Genomic DNA, 17,942 nt, shown 5'->3' on the forward strand with positions numbered 1-17,942 from the left:
CATGGTATTCTTTTTTCTCATGCATAAGTTACCACTATTTTAATTAATTTCTATGTAAAGCACTTTGAATTGCCATTGGGTATGAAATGTGGTCACAGGCCTCCTATATGGCGTGAATGAGGGATATCCTGGTCAAGGAAGGGAAAGTATTTCCCTTTGTAACAATTTCTTTATACAGTAAAATTAATAGACATGATTTTTGTTGTTTATTACATTTCTGCAGCACCCTCTGTAAAGTGGGATCTGTACCCATGACCGGTACATGTGGAGAATGCAGCCTTAAAGAATGTACACCATAACTCTGGTCTGGCAGATGTTACGTGTTAATCTCTTGTTTATCTGATTATATTTCTGCACAATGGCACAGTGAGTCTACTACCAGATCCAAAACCAGAAGCTCTGTGAATATGTGAATTCTTTCCATTCATCAACCTCCCACAATATCCATTTACAACTGAACAAGCTTATGGCTTGCTTCTCAACCTGTCATCTACATTATACTGTTAGTTTTGTACATGATACCAACCTTTTCTAATGTAATGATGCCGAGTTCTCACCATGAAAGTTTATTTTTGTCTTTAAAGGCACAGTATGTAAGTTTCGCTGCTAAAGTTTGCTTATTCAAAACAAAGGTATAGCTTGATGACGCTGTGAATGAGCATGGAATCATGGGAGTTGTAGTCTTGACTCTTCGCCTCCACAGCCGATGGAATGGAATTCGATAGACTCGGGCAGAAATCATGTTCTTTAATGAGCGAATGTATAAAAGCTTTTATTTTGCTCTTTTCAATGCATATGTGGGGTAACACAATGCTGTTTTATATGCTTTAAACAATCTACCAGTAAATACATTTGAGTGTGTTGAGAGTTATGCTATAACGCAGCACTTCTCAAAGTCCAGACTCCGGTCCGGATCCGGAGGAAATTTAATCCGGCCCGCCTCCATTTTGTATTCCAAGAGCACTAATTGTGTAAGGGATTAAAAGTGTGGATTTCCTACTTTGATAAACACATGTTAAACTTTTAAATCATTAGTTTAGTTTAGTTTAGTTTTTAAATGTATTTTTGGATATGGACCGAAATGAAAGCGAAGGCAAAACATTTAAAGTTTTCCTGCATGACGTTGTCATGACATCCAGTCCAGTAGGCGGTGTAATCGCACGGATGACACTTCATCTCAGTGAGGGTTTTGATGGGTGAGGAGGATGTCAGTTTCCAGGAAAAGAAAAGTTGACCAAGGAAAAAATGACCATCTTTGAGGTTTCAAAGATGTTTGAACAGAGAACTGTGTTCATTCAGCCCCAATCCAGCACAAAGCCGTTCTGTTTGATTTTCATATACTTTGTGAAGAGTGGAAATGTCAAAAACACCTCTATAAAATAAAATACAGTCATTTTTAACAGCAAAAACTCTGACACTTCAATTATTTGCCCCTTTTGCACTTGTTATTAATGTATTTTTAATGTAAAAGGCACTTTATTTATTTTTTAAATAGTATTGAATTGCTATATATGTTTATTAAAAACAAATTTTGTAATAATGATTGGTTCTGGACCTTTGACACTGATGAAAATTTAGATGTGGACCTTTGAATGTAATCTTTGAGAAACCCTGTTTGCTCAGTGACTGGTATGAGAGACGTGTTGCGGTATTCTAGATCGATATTAGAATATAAAAACAGGATGACTAACTGTTACTAAATATCATGCAGTTCATTTTAAAACATGGTAGGCATTGTAAACAAGCGATTCAAACAATAAGACTAACAGTGCTGTGCTGTAACAATGATTCGTTTTCTGTTGATAAATTGATCCAAACAGCTTGTCTAATAAAATACATACTAGCTATATTAAAGCGTTTGGTGTTTCCGTGGTTTCTACAGAGATCAAGTTAAAGGGTTACTTCAGCGATTAGCATATGGCTTTGTATCAGTAGAAACCCTGGAGTATATTCAAATGATTGTGCTTTTCCCCCTCATATCCCCCTGAGACAAGAGATTTATGCATTTTATTTCTGGAAAAAATCCTCCTATGATGAAATTGACCATATTTGCATCATAGGAGGAATGTTTGGCCAAATGTTAAAGACCACATCCAGCAGAGGGAGCCATTTCCGCAAGTTTTGAACCCGCGCATGGGGGATGGGAGATCGCACTCAGAGTTCAGCTCTCAGCTACAGGCACTCATTTAAACGGAGCTATGGTGAGCAATGTAAGTCTTTTAACTTCTCAAATTGATTTCTATGGAAGTTAAGCTTGCAAAGGCATGAACTGAAACACAACAGACTGAACTCGCGTTGTGAATGTATGCCGCGAGTGTAGTCGCGATTACCTCAGCTCTCATCACGAGCTCATCAGCTCATTTATCTCACTCCTGCAGTTAGTGCTCAGTGCTGGGATACTCGCACGGTGACTCACTCATTATATTGAACAGACACGTTCAGTTTTTAATTATAGCGTCTTCTCCAACTTAGTCACAGTAATCTAGTTGGTGGCTTTGGTAGTGGCCTCACAGGGCAGCGAAGCATTCTGGGAATTGTAGTCTTAATTTTCTGTCTTTTCTCAGTCTAGAAGGCACCAAATTCAAAAATAATTTCACATTTCTATTACATTGATGACACAGTTTAAATACAGATTCATCTTCCCAGCGCTGAAGTACCCCTTTAAGTGTATCACCTTTATTTATATAGCACTTTTTACACTTTTTAAGTCCAATTGTTTTTAAAGCAGCTTCACAGTGTTAACAGGAAGATGATGCAACAGTTTGATTCGGCTGTACAGCCATTCTGGTGAAAACGGTGATGTTATCCAGCCAATTTCAATTATCATATAGTGTCAGTGTGGGATATGAAGTAATTGACAGGCAACCTAAGGACACGCTCCATAACACTGGTTAAAATTCCTGATTTCTCTGGATTTAAAAATTGTTGGAAATGTTTGGGATAATGTAAGTACGTAAGCCAAATATATAACACTGTTCTAGTGGTTTTTGCATTTTTTAATCCAAAAATCGGACATATTGTGCCTTTACAGACTCAAAGGGTTAATGCTTTTCCTGCGAATGTGGGGACGTATCTCGAGATCCAGGATCAGGCACTGCTGTCCCCTCAGGCCATGGCTTCTTATCTATGGTATCTCCACCTCTGCTCGTAAAAGATCTAGAGTAAACCTTGGATCATATGCCAAATAAACTAAGACCATTTAAAATGAAACGGAATAAAACAGAGTGATGACACTGTTCTGTGTGAGTCGGATTTCACAAGAGGATAAGTGAAAGATCAAATAATATCGCTATTTTTGATGGGAGTGTCCATATTAGCAATGAACCTTGTTATTATTGTTGTCAAGGTGGCGAGATATATCATCTTATCTTCACTGTAGTGTGCAGAATCTCTACTTGGGGATGATGAGATAAAGCAGACAGACCAGTATTGTACCATACCGCTTTCCATAAATGCCTTTTTCACAGACTGACTTCAGTGAATTGAGCTCTTTGCGGTCTGCTTTCTGTGTTTCTTCGTACATTTTGTGCTTACATGTGTCATCCCTGTAATTGCGGTGTTGTGTTGTAGAGCAGTTTCCATGAGCAAGAATTGCTCTCTTTCAGGTGTCTTTTGCTACAAAATTCAGCCAATTAAAAAGAGTGGCGCATGTGCCACCTACAAGAAATGATTTACATATCTGCCTGTTGCATAACCTTGGCTGATTTGAGAGAATGATAAGTAGGCCTATAGTTTATTCTAAATGCATGAACTAATTTCTGTGGATTTAAACACTTCTAAAAAAACATCTTGGATTGTTATCTTGTTGCTCCAAGCTAAATTGTAACTTTAAAATTTCTTTTAAAGACATTTGACAAATAAGTTATTGTATCTTGAGGCCATCAGTGTAGCCCTTAATTGGCCTTATATAACCTTATCAAGCAACATCAGCTGATTCATGAAAAAGTAGTAGCTCTATGTATTTGAATAATACAGAAGGATAGTTTTGGAGGTGAATATGCTAAACATTCGCTGTGCTTAGGTGTGAGGTACTTCATGGGTAACGTAGCACACAGAGTTCCTCAGTTAATCATCATGAAGTTTCATAATGAGAGAGGTTCAAGCTGCATTCCTCTGTGAAAAGGTAAGACGTTGCCCGTGGCTATAAAATCTTTCCCTTCCCATTTTTTTTTTTTTTTTTTTTCCTTTAGCACAGCCTCTGACAAACTGTCTTTTTTTTTTTGTTTTTTTCCATGTTTAGTAAATGGGTAAAAGTTGACATAGAAAGGCTTTATTTTGTTTTCTATCTGCCTTGAGTTCCAAGTTCATATTCATGATCGTACTGCAATTTGGATCAAATAAATGCAGTCTTGGTGAGATTAAGACACTTCTTTCTTTCTTTTTACATTAAAAAGTTTTGGGTCTGTAAGATTTTTTGTAAGTTTTTGAGTGATGTGCTCACCAAGGCTGTTTGTGTTATTTTATCAAAATACTGTAAATACAGAAATCTTGTGAAATAATACAGCAATAATTGTTCGACATGTCTGTGATGTCATAACTGCATTGTTAGCATTATTACCCATTATAGTGTCACATTATCTTAGAAATCCTTGTAATATGCTGATTTGGCGCTCAAGCGATATTTCTTTTTATTTTCGTCAATGTTGAAAACAGTTGTTCTGCTTAATATTTGAATGGAAACTAAAATTATAATTTGCCGAATACTTGTATTGAGCAAGGACACAATTAATTAATCAAACTAAAAGTTAATTGATTAATCGAGAGTTCAAAAGAACAGCATTTATTAGAAAATGAAAAAGTTTCACTTTTAATGAATGAATTGTGTCCCAAGACGTCTTCCTGACGTCTATAGGTTAAAACAAGGCAAAATTTGGGCTTCAGTTAAAATTTTATAGACCTCTAACCATAGCCCAAGAATAGACTAGCCATCTAGAACATGAACATGTCAAAGAAATGAAACCAAACACCTTGTAATCACTGTTGGCTTTGCGTACATGATGGAATATCATACATCGCATAAGTTATTTTGGCAAAAAACGACATGTAACCAAATTTAAGGTTATTTTGGCTTTTAAGTATTATAATATAACCCTTTAAGTGGGTTACTCATAGCCAAACTATATCAGGTCTATAGTTAACTGAGCTGGTGAATTGAAGGCTATTGCTTGCTGGGCCCAAACCTTTGAATGATAGTTTGTATATATCATTTAAGATGAGAGACAGTGTGTTTGTGTGGTATATGTATTGCCTTGGAGGGTTTTCTTCTCATAGGTCAAGCATCAGCGGAAAGGCAAATCTTGTCCTTTAGACAGCTGCTCTAGTTTTTTGTTGTGATATGAAGAGAGACTCCCCATTGCCCTTGAGTGGAATTTGATTGGCAAAGTGGCTGAGGGTGGAGAATAGTTGAGAAACTTTCAAGACACCCATGACCCCACATGACCCGTCTAACACCAGTGCTACACAGCATGCCTGGAGCGAGTAATACTATACAAACAGTCAATCGGCAGCCTGACGTTGCACATTGCCTGTAGCTTCCTAGTCTCCAGCAAACACTTACTCAGGTCACATTTGAGGTTCAAGAGAAGAAATAATGTGCTGTATGTGCTTATAGAAAACAGTATGACCACTCACAGGCACTCATATATGCACCACTCAAATAACTTATTTCTGTATGGAAGCCAGTTTCTGTTGCAAAATTTAAGGTCGACATAAAACAGCAGTTATGATAGTATTTTCTTTCTTATTCTGATGTGAAATGGCTACTTAAAGGGGTAGTTTTTTCTAGGCTTGGTTGTGTTTATGAGGCGCAGCATAATATATATATATATTTTTAAACACCGTATTTTTCTTAAATTTTACCTTTATTTCACACAGCTGTCTGCACTGTCCTTTGAACGTCTCGTTTGCTTCCTGCTTCTATGAAGCCCATCCCTCCGAAAAACGCAACGGTCTTCCTGTATTTTTATTTGCTGAAGTGCCAAGCACAGGTTGTCTGGAAACTCCACGGCCCTTACCATTACGGGCAGAAGTCACATCTGGGGCAGTGTTTATGTTTAATAGCAAGGGTTTATGATGTCACCAACCCGGGTGCTCAAGCAGCAACAAAGTTAAAAAAGTGAAATTGCATGGAACCACCCCTTTAAAGAAAAAATGCTGGGGTGTGACTTGATTTTGTCCATTGGTAACTGATTGAATCATTAGATCGTTGTGGTTTACTATTGCTGTTATCATGAGTGACAGGTTGTCCCGCCTTCACACCAGTAAACACACCATCAGAGAAGAGATGGCGGTGTACTATAAGGGAGAGGAATTTATTTTGATTAAATATTATAGGGACAAATTAATAATAAAAAAGGTGTGCATGGATATATAATCTATAAGAAATACTACAATATTAAAAAAAAAATAAGAATTGTCCACCTTGATTTCATGGTGAATTTAAAGTCACAGTGTTTAGTGTTCTAAGATGCAGTGCCTCAGGTCAGACTAGTGGCACTCCGTCTCAGTGTCTCTGAGCATTGCTTGTTTGTTCAGTAAACACGGGGCACCTGTTTGCGGAATTCGGGTTGCCAACTAGACCAGTCCAGTGGCATTTATTATGCCTAATGACCCCAGCCACCTTTTCCTTTTCGCTTTCTACTCTTTCCATCTGTCAGCCATACAGCTGTGTGTTAGCATGTACCGGGGCGGGCGACGAAGATAGGGATACTTTGTTTTTATTTATCTCGTCCTCATCCTCCCCCCACCCCCCTTTTCTGCCTCAGCTGTCAGTGTTGTGTCTGGAGTGTGGTGTCAAACGTAGCGGGGAATGGGACACTTGGAAAAGACTCAACTTTGCTAGCCCTCTCAGCTATGCAGAATGTAGAGGGGAGAGAGGCGCACGCCCTGGATTCAGATCCTGGAAAACAATAGCTATGGCAAAAATGTCAGGACACCATTGCTTAGTTGCTGGTTTGGCGTCATCACTGCAAAATAAACGCCCCTGTCATTTTGTTTACAGCCATGATTTATTTTGATAAATCTCTAAATGTAAAAAGATGATTTAAGATTGCATACCAGTTTTTTTCTGTGGGATTTTTATGTTGGACATTTTTCTCGTGACACCCAAAGATCGCAGAGAGCCCCATGTTAGTTAACATTCCATTAGACGTTCAGGATCTTACATTTGAATGGATAGTTCACCGAAAAATGAAAATGACCCCATGGTTTACTCACACTCAAGACATCCTAGGTGTATATAATATTCTTCTTTCAGAGTAATACAATCAGCGTTATATAAAAAATGTCCTGGCTCTTCTAAGCATTATAATGGCAGTGAATGGCAGCCCAAAATTTGAAGCCCACAAAAGTGCATCCATCCATTTTAAAAGTAATCCACACAGCTCCAGACAGTTTATAAATGCCTTCTGAAACTATTTGATGGGTTTTAAAGGGGGGGTAAAACACTCAGTTTCAGTCAATCTCACATCAATCTTGAGTACATATAGAGTAGTACTGCATCCTTCATATCTCCGAAAAGTTTAGTTTTATTATATTTATAAAAGAAATATAGGCTGTACTGAGTCTTTCCGGAAAAAAACGAGTGGCTGGAGGCGTATCGAGTGGGCGGAGCTAAAGAATTACGAGTGCGGAGCTGCTGCGCGAGAGCTTCTGAAATCTGACATCGTCATGCGGAAAACGCTACCCTAAATAAACCATGGCTATCAATCAGATTCAACTAATTCATATATGATCCAGAATCAGATCTGGAGGATGAAATAAATTGAACAGGAGAAACAGCAGCAGCAGGACGTCCGTCTCTGTGGTATGTACTGTATTTAGTGGCCTGTCAACATTTGCGCTTGTTTACTCGTGGTTTATGATGACATGATTCGGTTTATGGACTATTGTATGCGACTAAACCTTAGAAGTAGCAAGCAAAACGGTTTTGCACATCAGATAGTGTATAAAAAAAACAAGGGCGTAACGTTAGCGCATTTGAATGAAGAAGCACGCTTTGTGAGAACATCCCCTAGCCTTGGTTTATGTTTGGGTGGTTTTACAATAAACAAACTGGCAAATTAGTCAGCTAAACAAATGTATTTAAACACACACCATAGATCGCATGCTCCATTGATAAATTAACTATACACGATCGTGTTGTTTACTGATTTTTACTTACCCGACGATAGCCAACAACATAGACATTTCAAGCAGTTTTACTCACCGCCTGCTTCCAAAGCACGACCGTGAACCTTTATCACTGGGGCCGCTCCATCAAAAACACACTTCTTGTTGATTTCGTGAACTCCTGTGACAGCAGTGACCGCTGAGATCCACTATTGCGACACGACTGAAGCGATGTTGTGACGCTTCTCATCATTTCTCCGTTCAAATCGGTTTAAATGCAGCGCTGCCTTCCCGGAATGCTGCGTGGGTGCATTAAAGTCATTTGACGTCACCCGTAGGAATAAAGTGGAGCACGGCGTGACAGAAGTGTTACACGGACGAGTGGATCTGCACCTTGAGAGCAGTGTTTATGGCCATGCATTTGCTCTTTTGCTCTAGTCACGCGCACGCGCACCCTTCCGGGAGAAGAGTCCGTTCGGCCCATACAAGGACTTTCCGTTCTGTCGACGTCAAGCCGAGCCATACTCGGGAAAAAACTCTCCGAAAGTTTGCGAGAAACCGGAAGGAGTATTTTTGACACAGAAATACTCCATCAAACGTCCAACTTAGTGTTTGAAACTTTATCTATATATATATAATGTAAAAATTATGTAAAATATCTAGCTTCCAGCGGACCACCTTCCGTATTCAACTTACAAAGAAAAGCGTAACTGGTGCAACAATGACGTTGGACGTAGTGTAAGCATTTTGAACAACAAGCCATTACACTTTCTTCACAAGTTAAATACGGAAGGTGGTCTGCCGAAAGCTAGATATTTTACTTTATAAAGTTTAAAAAAATATTTTTTTTTCTTACACAAACACATGGATTCACTTCAGAAGGCCTTTATTAATCCTCCAGAGCCCCAAGTGGATTACTTTTATAATGGATGGATGTACTTTTAGGCTTCAAATTTGGGGCTGTCATTATAAAGCTTGGATTAGCCAGGACTTTTTTAATATACCTGTATTCGGCGGAAAAAAGAATGTCATATACACCTAGGATGGCTTGAGGGTGAGTAAATTATGGGATAATTTTCATTATTGGGTGAGATTTTTTTCAAAATATATGGAAATCTATTGGGTTTACCCATAATTCTAAACCTGTATAACTGTCTTTCTTGTGGTGAACACAAAAGGTATTTTTTAAAAATAATATATTATCCATTTTCTTTTCAGTATAATGAAAGTGAACAAAAACTGGTGCTGTCAACAGTCAAAATGCAACATTACCTGAGTGCTCTATTACTAACTTTTCAAGACTTCTGAAGCCATGTGAGAAACCAGGAAGTATTGATGTCTGAAAAATAATTATTTTAAGATCGTTTTTTTTTTTTTTTTTTATGGCTCGGATGATCTAGTTCACAAAACAACTGGATACATTTTTTTTTTTCATTATTTATACTAATATGTTTTTTACGGAGTCCCGCATGACATGCAAGACAAAAAAGGTAAATTGTGTGCACGATTTACTATTTCGTTCTCTCGATATATAAATCGTGTGCATGTTTTATTATTTCGTTCTCTCGATATATAAATCGTGTGCATGTTTTATTATTTCGTTCTCTCGATATATAAATCGTGTGCATGTTTTATTATTTCGTTCTCTCGATATATAAATCGTGTGCATGTTTTATTATTTCGTTCTCTCGATTTATAAATCGTGTGCATGTTTTATTATTTCGTTCTCTCGATATATAAATCGTGTGCATGTTTTATTATTTCGTTCTCTCGATATATAAATCGTGTGCATGTTTTATTATTTCGTTCTCTCGATATATAAATCGTGTGCATGTTTTATTATTTCGTTCTCTCGATATATAAATCGTGTGCATGTTTTATTATTTTGTTCTCTCGATTTATAAATCGTGTGCATGTTTTATTATTTCGTTCTCTCGATATATAAATCGTGTGCATGTTTTATTATTTCGTTCTCTCGATATATAAATCGTGTGCATGTTTTATTATTTCGTTCTCTCGATATATAAATCGTGTGCATGTTTTATTATTTCGTTCTCTCGATTTATAACGAGGGAACGATTTAGCAAATCGAGGGAACTAATTAGTTAAATGTGAGCACGATTTATAAATCGAGGGAAGTAAATAGTAAATCGTGCACATAATTTTGGCTACTAGTTTTTACTCCATGTCATGTGCGGGGCTCCGTAGTTTTTAAAGTACAACTCACTATCCAAATTATTTGGTCACAGTCCACTGAAGAGGAAGATTTTCAGTGAATAATGACTAAAATGTGGGTCTGCTCGCACAAGTCAGGCAGAGAACTTTATTATGGTTTTTGCATTATTTTTGAAAGTTGTAATCTTAGGTTCCCATTTGCATTAAACAAAATTACCACAATATTATTAAAAAATTCAACAAAAAAATCATAATAGTTTACAGTGGCGTGAAGATGGAGAATTATGACAATTTTAATTTTGGGGTGAATAAACCCTTTAGCATATACTATATATACCAGTATATATATATGATGGATGGATGGATGGATGGATGGATGGATGGATGGATGGATGGATGGATGGATGGATGGATGGATGGATGGATGGATGGATGGATGGATGGATGGATGGATGGGTGGATGGATGGATGGGTGGATGGATGGATGGATGGATGGATGGATGGATAGATAATTACATAATTAAAGAGGAATGAAATTATAACTGTCACATACACATTATCAAATAAGACCCTATATCACAAATCACCCTGCCAAGTAAAACATTTTTTTTTTTTTTTTTTTTCACTTTACTTTACCTTTTCAGAACATTTTCTCTAATTTCAGTTATAACTGCACTGGAAAGAAATGGTGTAGGATTTACTTTTGCACTCAGAAATTGCTAGTAACTTTCACAGGAATTCAAACCATGTTTTACAGTGTGTGATTAAATCCATGGGACTTTACAGAAATCATCTTGTAATCAATACCCAAGAGGAGACAGCCCATCCCGTGAATAATGGCCACTTGCGCAACCTGTTATTTTAGCAAGAAGAGGGAAAGAGGAAAGAAAAACAACACACCGTGATACGATAAAGATCTTTGATCCAGAAAGACATTAGTCACTGCATTTACAAGAAGATGACAAAAGAGGGTTTTCTTCTGTACATTTTCTCATGAAAAACCCACATATTTATGTACGCTTAACATCCCCTCAGTATTCTTGGGACAAGGAAAGCTTGTCGTTAATAGATGTATGTTTCCTTTAGCCCTAAAAAAAAGGAAAAATCCCTATTTGCTTATGACTTTTGAATGAATTAATCTTAGATTTGTCATCGATCTTATTGCACAAAAATTCCAACCTCCAAACAGTCATTTCGGCAGATTAAACAGTTACTGATATCTGCTGATATCAAAGCTGTTGACTGCAGGGGTCCAGCGTGAGGCCTGCTGACAGGCACTTTAAGGGAGCAGATCAGTATAAGAGAAAGAGCAGACGCTGTTCTGGGGCCCACCCTAAGCCCTGAAGGTGCGTTAGTGCACACTCCATCCCTCCTGTGACTCCAAGGAATCTCAATCTTTATGCCCCCCAGTGTAACCGAAGCCCCAAAAATGCACCCGCAAAAAAACCCCTACGTGCCTCGCTGGTTTGAGCGTTTAGGATACCACAGCTAGCAAGCAGGCTGCAATGCAAATGCATTCCACCACAATCTCTAACATTTTTGCTGAAGTTCTGTGTGGTAAATATAGTGTACGAATTGTAGAGTTGAACATATCAGATATTTAATTACCTCTTGTTCTGTCATGCAATGCACCTGCATGTTTCTTTGACATAGCTGCAATTCATCATCTGTTTTTATCCCACTTGAAGTCAGCATGTCACATATTTAAATTTCATGTGATTGTTTGCCAACAGGGGGCAATGCATGCCTTTATCCAATGCAATGGAATGGAATCTGGTGCAATGCATTGTGGCAAGTTTGTAGTCACTGAAAACCAAACAAGCTGTTGGATCAGTGACACTCACTCCATGACACCACCCCTCCCCCCTCACTCATTTATTTAGATGTAAAACATAAAAAAGAAAATGTACCTATTTTCTTATAAATAAATAAAAAACGTTAGGTCAAACTAATATAATGATAAAAAGGACCCATTTAAGTACAATCATCTTGCATGTCTAAGTCAATTTAACATAAACTGCATTAAACTTACTTTAAAAAATGCTTTAATCTTGTATAACTTATAAAAAAACTTATACACTGCAAAATAATTGTTTTAAGCAAAAACTCTCTTAGTTTTGAGTTATTTTTTTCCCAAAACAAGACAATTACTTTTGCTTGTCTAGTAAATACTTCTTGTTTTAATTTTTTTTAGATGTTTGGACTAGAAACAAGACAAAAATACTAAGTAAGAAAAGCATTTTTATTATTATTTTTGCAGTGTAATTGCTTATTAACTTATTATGATGAGTTAAAGCAATGTAAAAATGAATGTTGATATAACTTACTGATCAAACTATTTTTTACATTGATGCAATTTAGCATATAACATTTCTCAGACAAAAATATGTTATCTAAATTGCCTCATTGCTTATTCATATTTGTATTTTATTTTATTTTACTGTTATTTTTATTTTTAAACGGTGTCTGTTAAATAAAAGTCATGTGGTATGTAAAAAATTACCAAAATGAAATGAAATTTAAAAAATGTACGAATTGTAAAAGAACAATATTATTTTACAAATAATCTACGACTGTGTTTGTATGGGAAAATATCAGATCATTTGACCTTCTTATGCAAGTATTTCACGTTGTCCAATGTGGTCACTGTGATTTTCCCAAGACATGTTCCTGGATCAACATATTTTTGGAACAACATTTCTGTCTGAAAAAAAAAAACGTATCCATACCCCTGAACCTAACCTATAAAAACATGATGGGTGAATAACACTGATGTAGAAGCACCTAACCCTGGTTGTAAGCCAAATCTAACTTGACATAAACTGTTAAAAAACCTGATAGGTTGATTGAAACGTTGTTCCAGGATCACCAAAAAAGTTGATCCAAGAACACGTAGTACTGGGTGAAATCATGCACGTTCACCATAAAGTTCATGGGCTGTGACATGATATTTATTAATCAATAATATATGATATTTGTAATGTAAACATCATTGACCCAGTTATTCTATTTAATTTGTGGTTCTTCAGGTTATTCCACCTTTATGTTGCCATACAACTACTGCTTCCGCACAAAGAAGCACATCGTTCTGCCCTGTTGTTGTGTTTGCTATGGAATGATGCTAAGAACCTACTTCAGTAAAAAAAACATTTTCCTCCACCGGTCTTAAATGCCACATGGTCTGAGTATGCTCAATTAAAACAAAATAGAAATAAATACTCATAAACTCATAAAACCTGAGCCAGCTAAAGCTCAGGTATTTACATTCGGGCTGTGAATTGGTGACCTGAACTAGAGCAATGGCCATCTTTTCACCCCTCAGCCCCTGTGGCCCTTAAGCCTCAGACCCCTCTTGACAAGTGGGAGAGTTTATGAGCCGGGTTAAGATGTCAGCGGGTGCACGAGTTCAGGAACGCTAACGCCCAAAGTGCACGCCACCATATCCCACACCCCAGCTCTCCACCCTCCCTCCATCCTCCTGTACCCTGGAGCTTTTCTCATCTTGACCTCTTGAAACAGAGCATTGTGATTGGGATCTCTTTAAATGAGAATCACAACGCATTTCATTTCATCACCTTTATTCCTTGTTGCTTTTAGGCTTGTTTTGAGTACTTGATATCTCTCTCTCTCTCTCTCTCTCTCTCTCTCTCTCTCTCTCTCTCTCTCTCTCTCTCTCTCTCTCTCTCTCTCTCTCGCTCTCTCTCTCTCTCTCTCTCTCTCTCTCTCTCTCTCTCTCTCTCGCACTGCTACTGTTTCTCTACTGCTGTGTCCCCGACAACCCCTTGCAAATCATGCAAATATGTCCTCCTTGAAATGGTTGGCATGCCACTCGCAGATGTCCGTGCGGTGGAAGATAAATTCGAGTGAGTAGATGAGAGCGACAGCTGGGGGGTTACAGTTTCACCAGATGTCCACTGGGTGCTAACCCTCGGTCAGACATGAGCCACTCTGGACCCTCCTCCCTCTTGTGCTATGGATGTATTTGGGATACACTGTAAATATTTTTTTTTCTGCACAGAATGACAGGGGGAACGATTGGGAGGAGAAGTGAGCTGAATTCTCTCAGGCGAGACTCGCAATGCTTGACACATTGCAGACTGAAATGATGGACAGCAGTCTCATAATTTACATTAATAACCTGGGTGGTGCTGAGGTACCCCTTGTTTAAGTAGATTCACATCTGTATCTTTGATATAGGGCATCACTGAAAGTGTATTATAGCAATGGAATTTTTTTCATCCGTGACTTAGTCCACACAAAGCCAGAGCTTTCCCAATCCGATCTTTTTTCCCCCTCGTTTAAAGAAATATCTGCGTATACACGAGATCACTGAAACTGACTCAAAACGATGTAGTATGCATGCCAGCAGGCCAGTGTGTGGCACTGTAATTCTGCCATAGAAATGCACTAAAAACGGAGAAGAAGAGTTGTAGCTAGAAGGGGTCAAGGGGGTAATCTAGCCCTGCGTCCCAATTCACATACTATCCATACTAAATAGTATTCGAAAATAGAATTAGTATGTCCCAAATCATAGTATGCTGAAAAGAGTATTCCAAAGATACCCAGATGGTCTACTATTTCTGGTCCGAATTGGTAGTACTGATCAATGTGCACTCAAACGGTTGATATTGCCCACAACCCATTGCGAGTTGGATGAGGATTCGATAAGAAATACAAACGCGGATAAAAAGTGTTAAAAAACTACAAACATGGCAGACGTGCGACTCGAGTCCGACGGTTAAGTAAAGAAGTTTAGATAAAGGGGTTTGAGTGACCAACTATCAATATTTAACCTGACAAAAATATATTTATTCAGTGTTGTCCACATTATATTTCACCTGCAGCAGCATTGTAAACTTCTGTAATGACACGTTTGGCCATTAACTTTTAAATGCATCATTCTCTGCATTAAGACCCACACATGGAAGATCAACGTGTGGCTACATTTCTCTCCGATACGGTAGTAAATTAAACTGAATGTGGAGGATTTGAACTGTGACGAATCTGATGATGATTTACAGGGCAGTTAAACGGTGACGGGATGCACGTAATTAAGCGACAGAGAAGTAGTATGTCCCGAAGCTTGCAAACTTTTCTGCTACACACTCAAAAGTATATACTTTTTCTTCACAAAAAAAGAGTACATATTTTTAGGACGTAGTATAAGTAGGCAAATTGGGACGAAGCATAGCACTCGGAAAGCGTTCCACCCATAGGGGCGGCCATTGCTAACCAAGCCATCACCTGCTATTAGCATCCCATTGACTCCCATTCATTTTTGAGTCACTTTGACAGTGAATAACTTTACATCTGAGCCGTTTAAAGACTCCATTGTTTATTTCTAAAGAAACATGACAATGCATAAAAGGCTTGTATTACCTTGTATCTTACACTATCGTCCCGTAGAAGCTGTTTTTGTAAAAAAATAGGCTAACGATTGCGTCTTGACTCTGTCGCACAGTTGAGAAATTACCGTATGGACAGGAGGAGAAGCTCAGAAGCAATCTTTTTCTGTCTATGAGACAGTCGGGGGGACGTGGAGACGTAAAGTCTGATAAAGTCAAGGGAGAGGAGAAACGGGACAAAACATTTAAAAAACGCAGAGGTGGGTAGAGTAGCCAAAATCTTTACTCAAGTAAAAGTACAAGTACTTACGGAAATATTTACTCAAGTAAAAGTAAAAGTAACAATCGTAATAGTTACTTGAGTAAGAGTAAAAAAGTATTAGATGAAAAAACTACTCAAGTACTTAGTTACTAGTTACTTTCGATCTGATTGATAAGATCCAAAAACCCTGAATTTCAGACTACTTAGAGAGCTATATATATATATATATATATATATATATATATATTATATATATATATATATATATGTGTGTGTGTGTGTGTGTGTGTGTGTGTGTGTGTGTGTGTGTGTGTTTAATGGTTAAACAGTGTAAATTAATGGTGTGCTGGGCTAACCACAGCTCTTTTTAAAACATACTTTGCTCTTATATTTTTATAAGTATATGCATTCTTAAAAATACAGTCCCATTTTTAAATGTATACATACACTGCAGACTGTTGTCTGTCCGGATATGTGTATAAATGCAAGATGTTACATTAGGCTATTCAATTTGTTTCGTTTTTAGCCTTATCTCATCAGTACCTATGGCGACGTTTTTGCAAACCACAAAATATGTACCAATACGTACATATTGCGACAGTTTCAAAGTGAAATGTCCACTGGGTGGCGCTAAAAGCTAATTTTTTTCCAGAACAGATTTGCGTGAATCTGACATGTTTTGTTACGGTGTGTTTTTAACGTACACCCACACTAAACCTACCCGAAAGTGTTAACAAAAGCAAATGTGACAAAAATAAAATTGTGTCCATGTATTTTTAGCTTGTGTTTAGAACTCGTCTTTGAGCTCTTTTATCATGACTCGTTCTTCACGGGGTTCGCTCTCAAGCTTTTCGCATTGCAAATACAAATCTGTATCAGATTTGAATCAGAAAAGCAGAACATGGAGCTGTGACGCAAAATTCAAAATGTTTTAGTTTACAAACCATAGACTAAAAAATGCAGTTTTTCTGCCTATAGTTCATTTCTGTTGGAAACACCAGTGTATTGGTACGTATTTTGTGGTTTGCAAAAACATTGTCACAGGTACATTTTGCCAATGAGGTTTCTCGTTTTATGAGAAAAAAAAGATATGTAAATGTAAAGATGTGAACGTTTGTTTGTGGACGTGTGTTCGGAGGATTCAAACGATTTGTCAATGCTTGCACAAGAGCGCATATGAGGAAAACACTCGGACAGTGTGTGAAATAGTATTACAATAAAGGAAAAGTGCCCATAGTTACCAATTTACCATTAATAGTGTTCAAATATAGGCATCATTGTTACACTTACCGCTGTTTTCTCAGGTTGGAGCTGGAATTATTGTATGCTGAGATGTCCGTTCATATTGGTGCACACAGCATGCATTACATTATGAAACTGTTCTTTTTGACATCTTTGACTGAAAACAGGCTGAACTTGAGGCCACGTACGGGTGATCTGCCGTAGCTCACACACATCTCCCTCTGATTCGACCATCATCTTCTGACTAAACGCGCGCTAATTTGATGCGGGTGATGCGTATCCACCTCTCGCGAAGCAGCCTCTCCAACGTTTCGCGAGACTTGCGAACAATTCATAACTTATTTTAAAATATATAATTAACTATCACCATTGACAGTAGCGGAGGAACGCCACCGAATGTAACGAAGTAAAAGTACAGTTTTTTCACAAGAAATGTACTTGAGTAAAAGTAAAAGTACCCATTTTTAAATATACTCTAAAAGTACAAGTTACCCAAAAAATGTACTCAAGTAAATGTAACGAAGTAAATGTAATTCGTTACTACCCACCCCTGAAAAAACGTGATTCAGATTTCACTTTTCACAACTACTAGAAGACCTACAACTGTCAGACAGGAGGCTCACGTCACATCTACATCGTCAAGCTCAGTCTGAGCCTGCGCAGTTCGCTCAGCCATCAGGAAGTGAGTGCTTCTAATTGACTTCATTTTCCGCCGTTGAAGTCTATGGGAACGCTGTGTTCATTTCTTTTACTGTCTATGGAAGTGGTTGGAGGTGAGGCAAAATCTCACGATAAAATAACAATAAATA

This window comes from Pseudorasbora parva, chromosome 12 (genome assembly GCF_024679245.1).
Source record: "Pseudorasbora parva isolate DD20220531a chromosome 12, ASM2467924v1, whole genome shotgun sequence".
In the NCBI taxonomy this organism is placed as follows: Eukaryota; Metazoa; Chordata; class Actinopteri; order Cypriniformes; family Gobionidae; genus Pseudorasbora; species Pseudorasbora parva.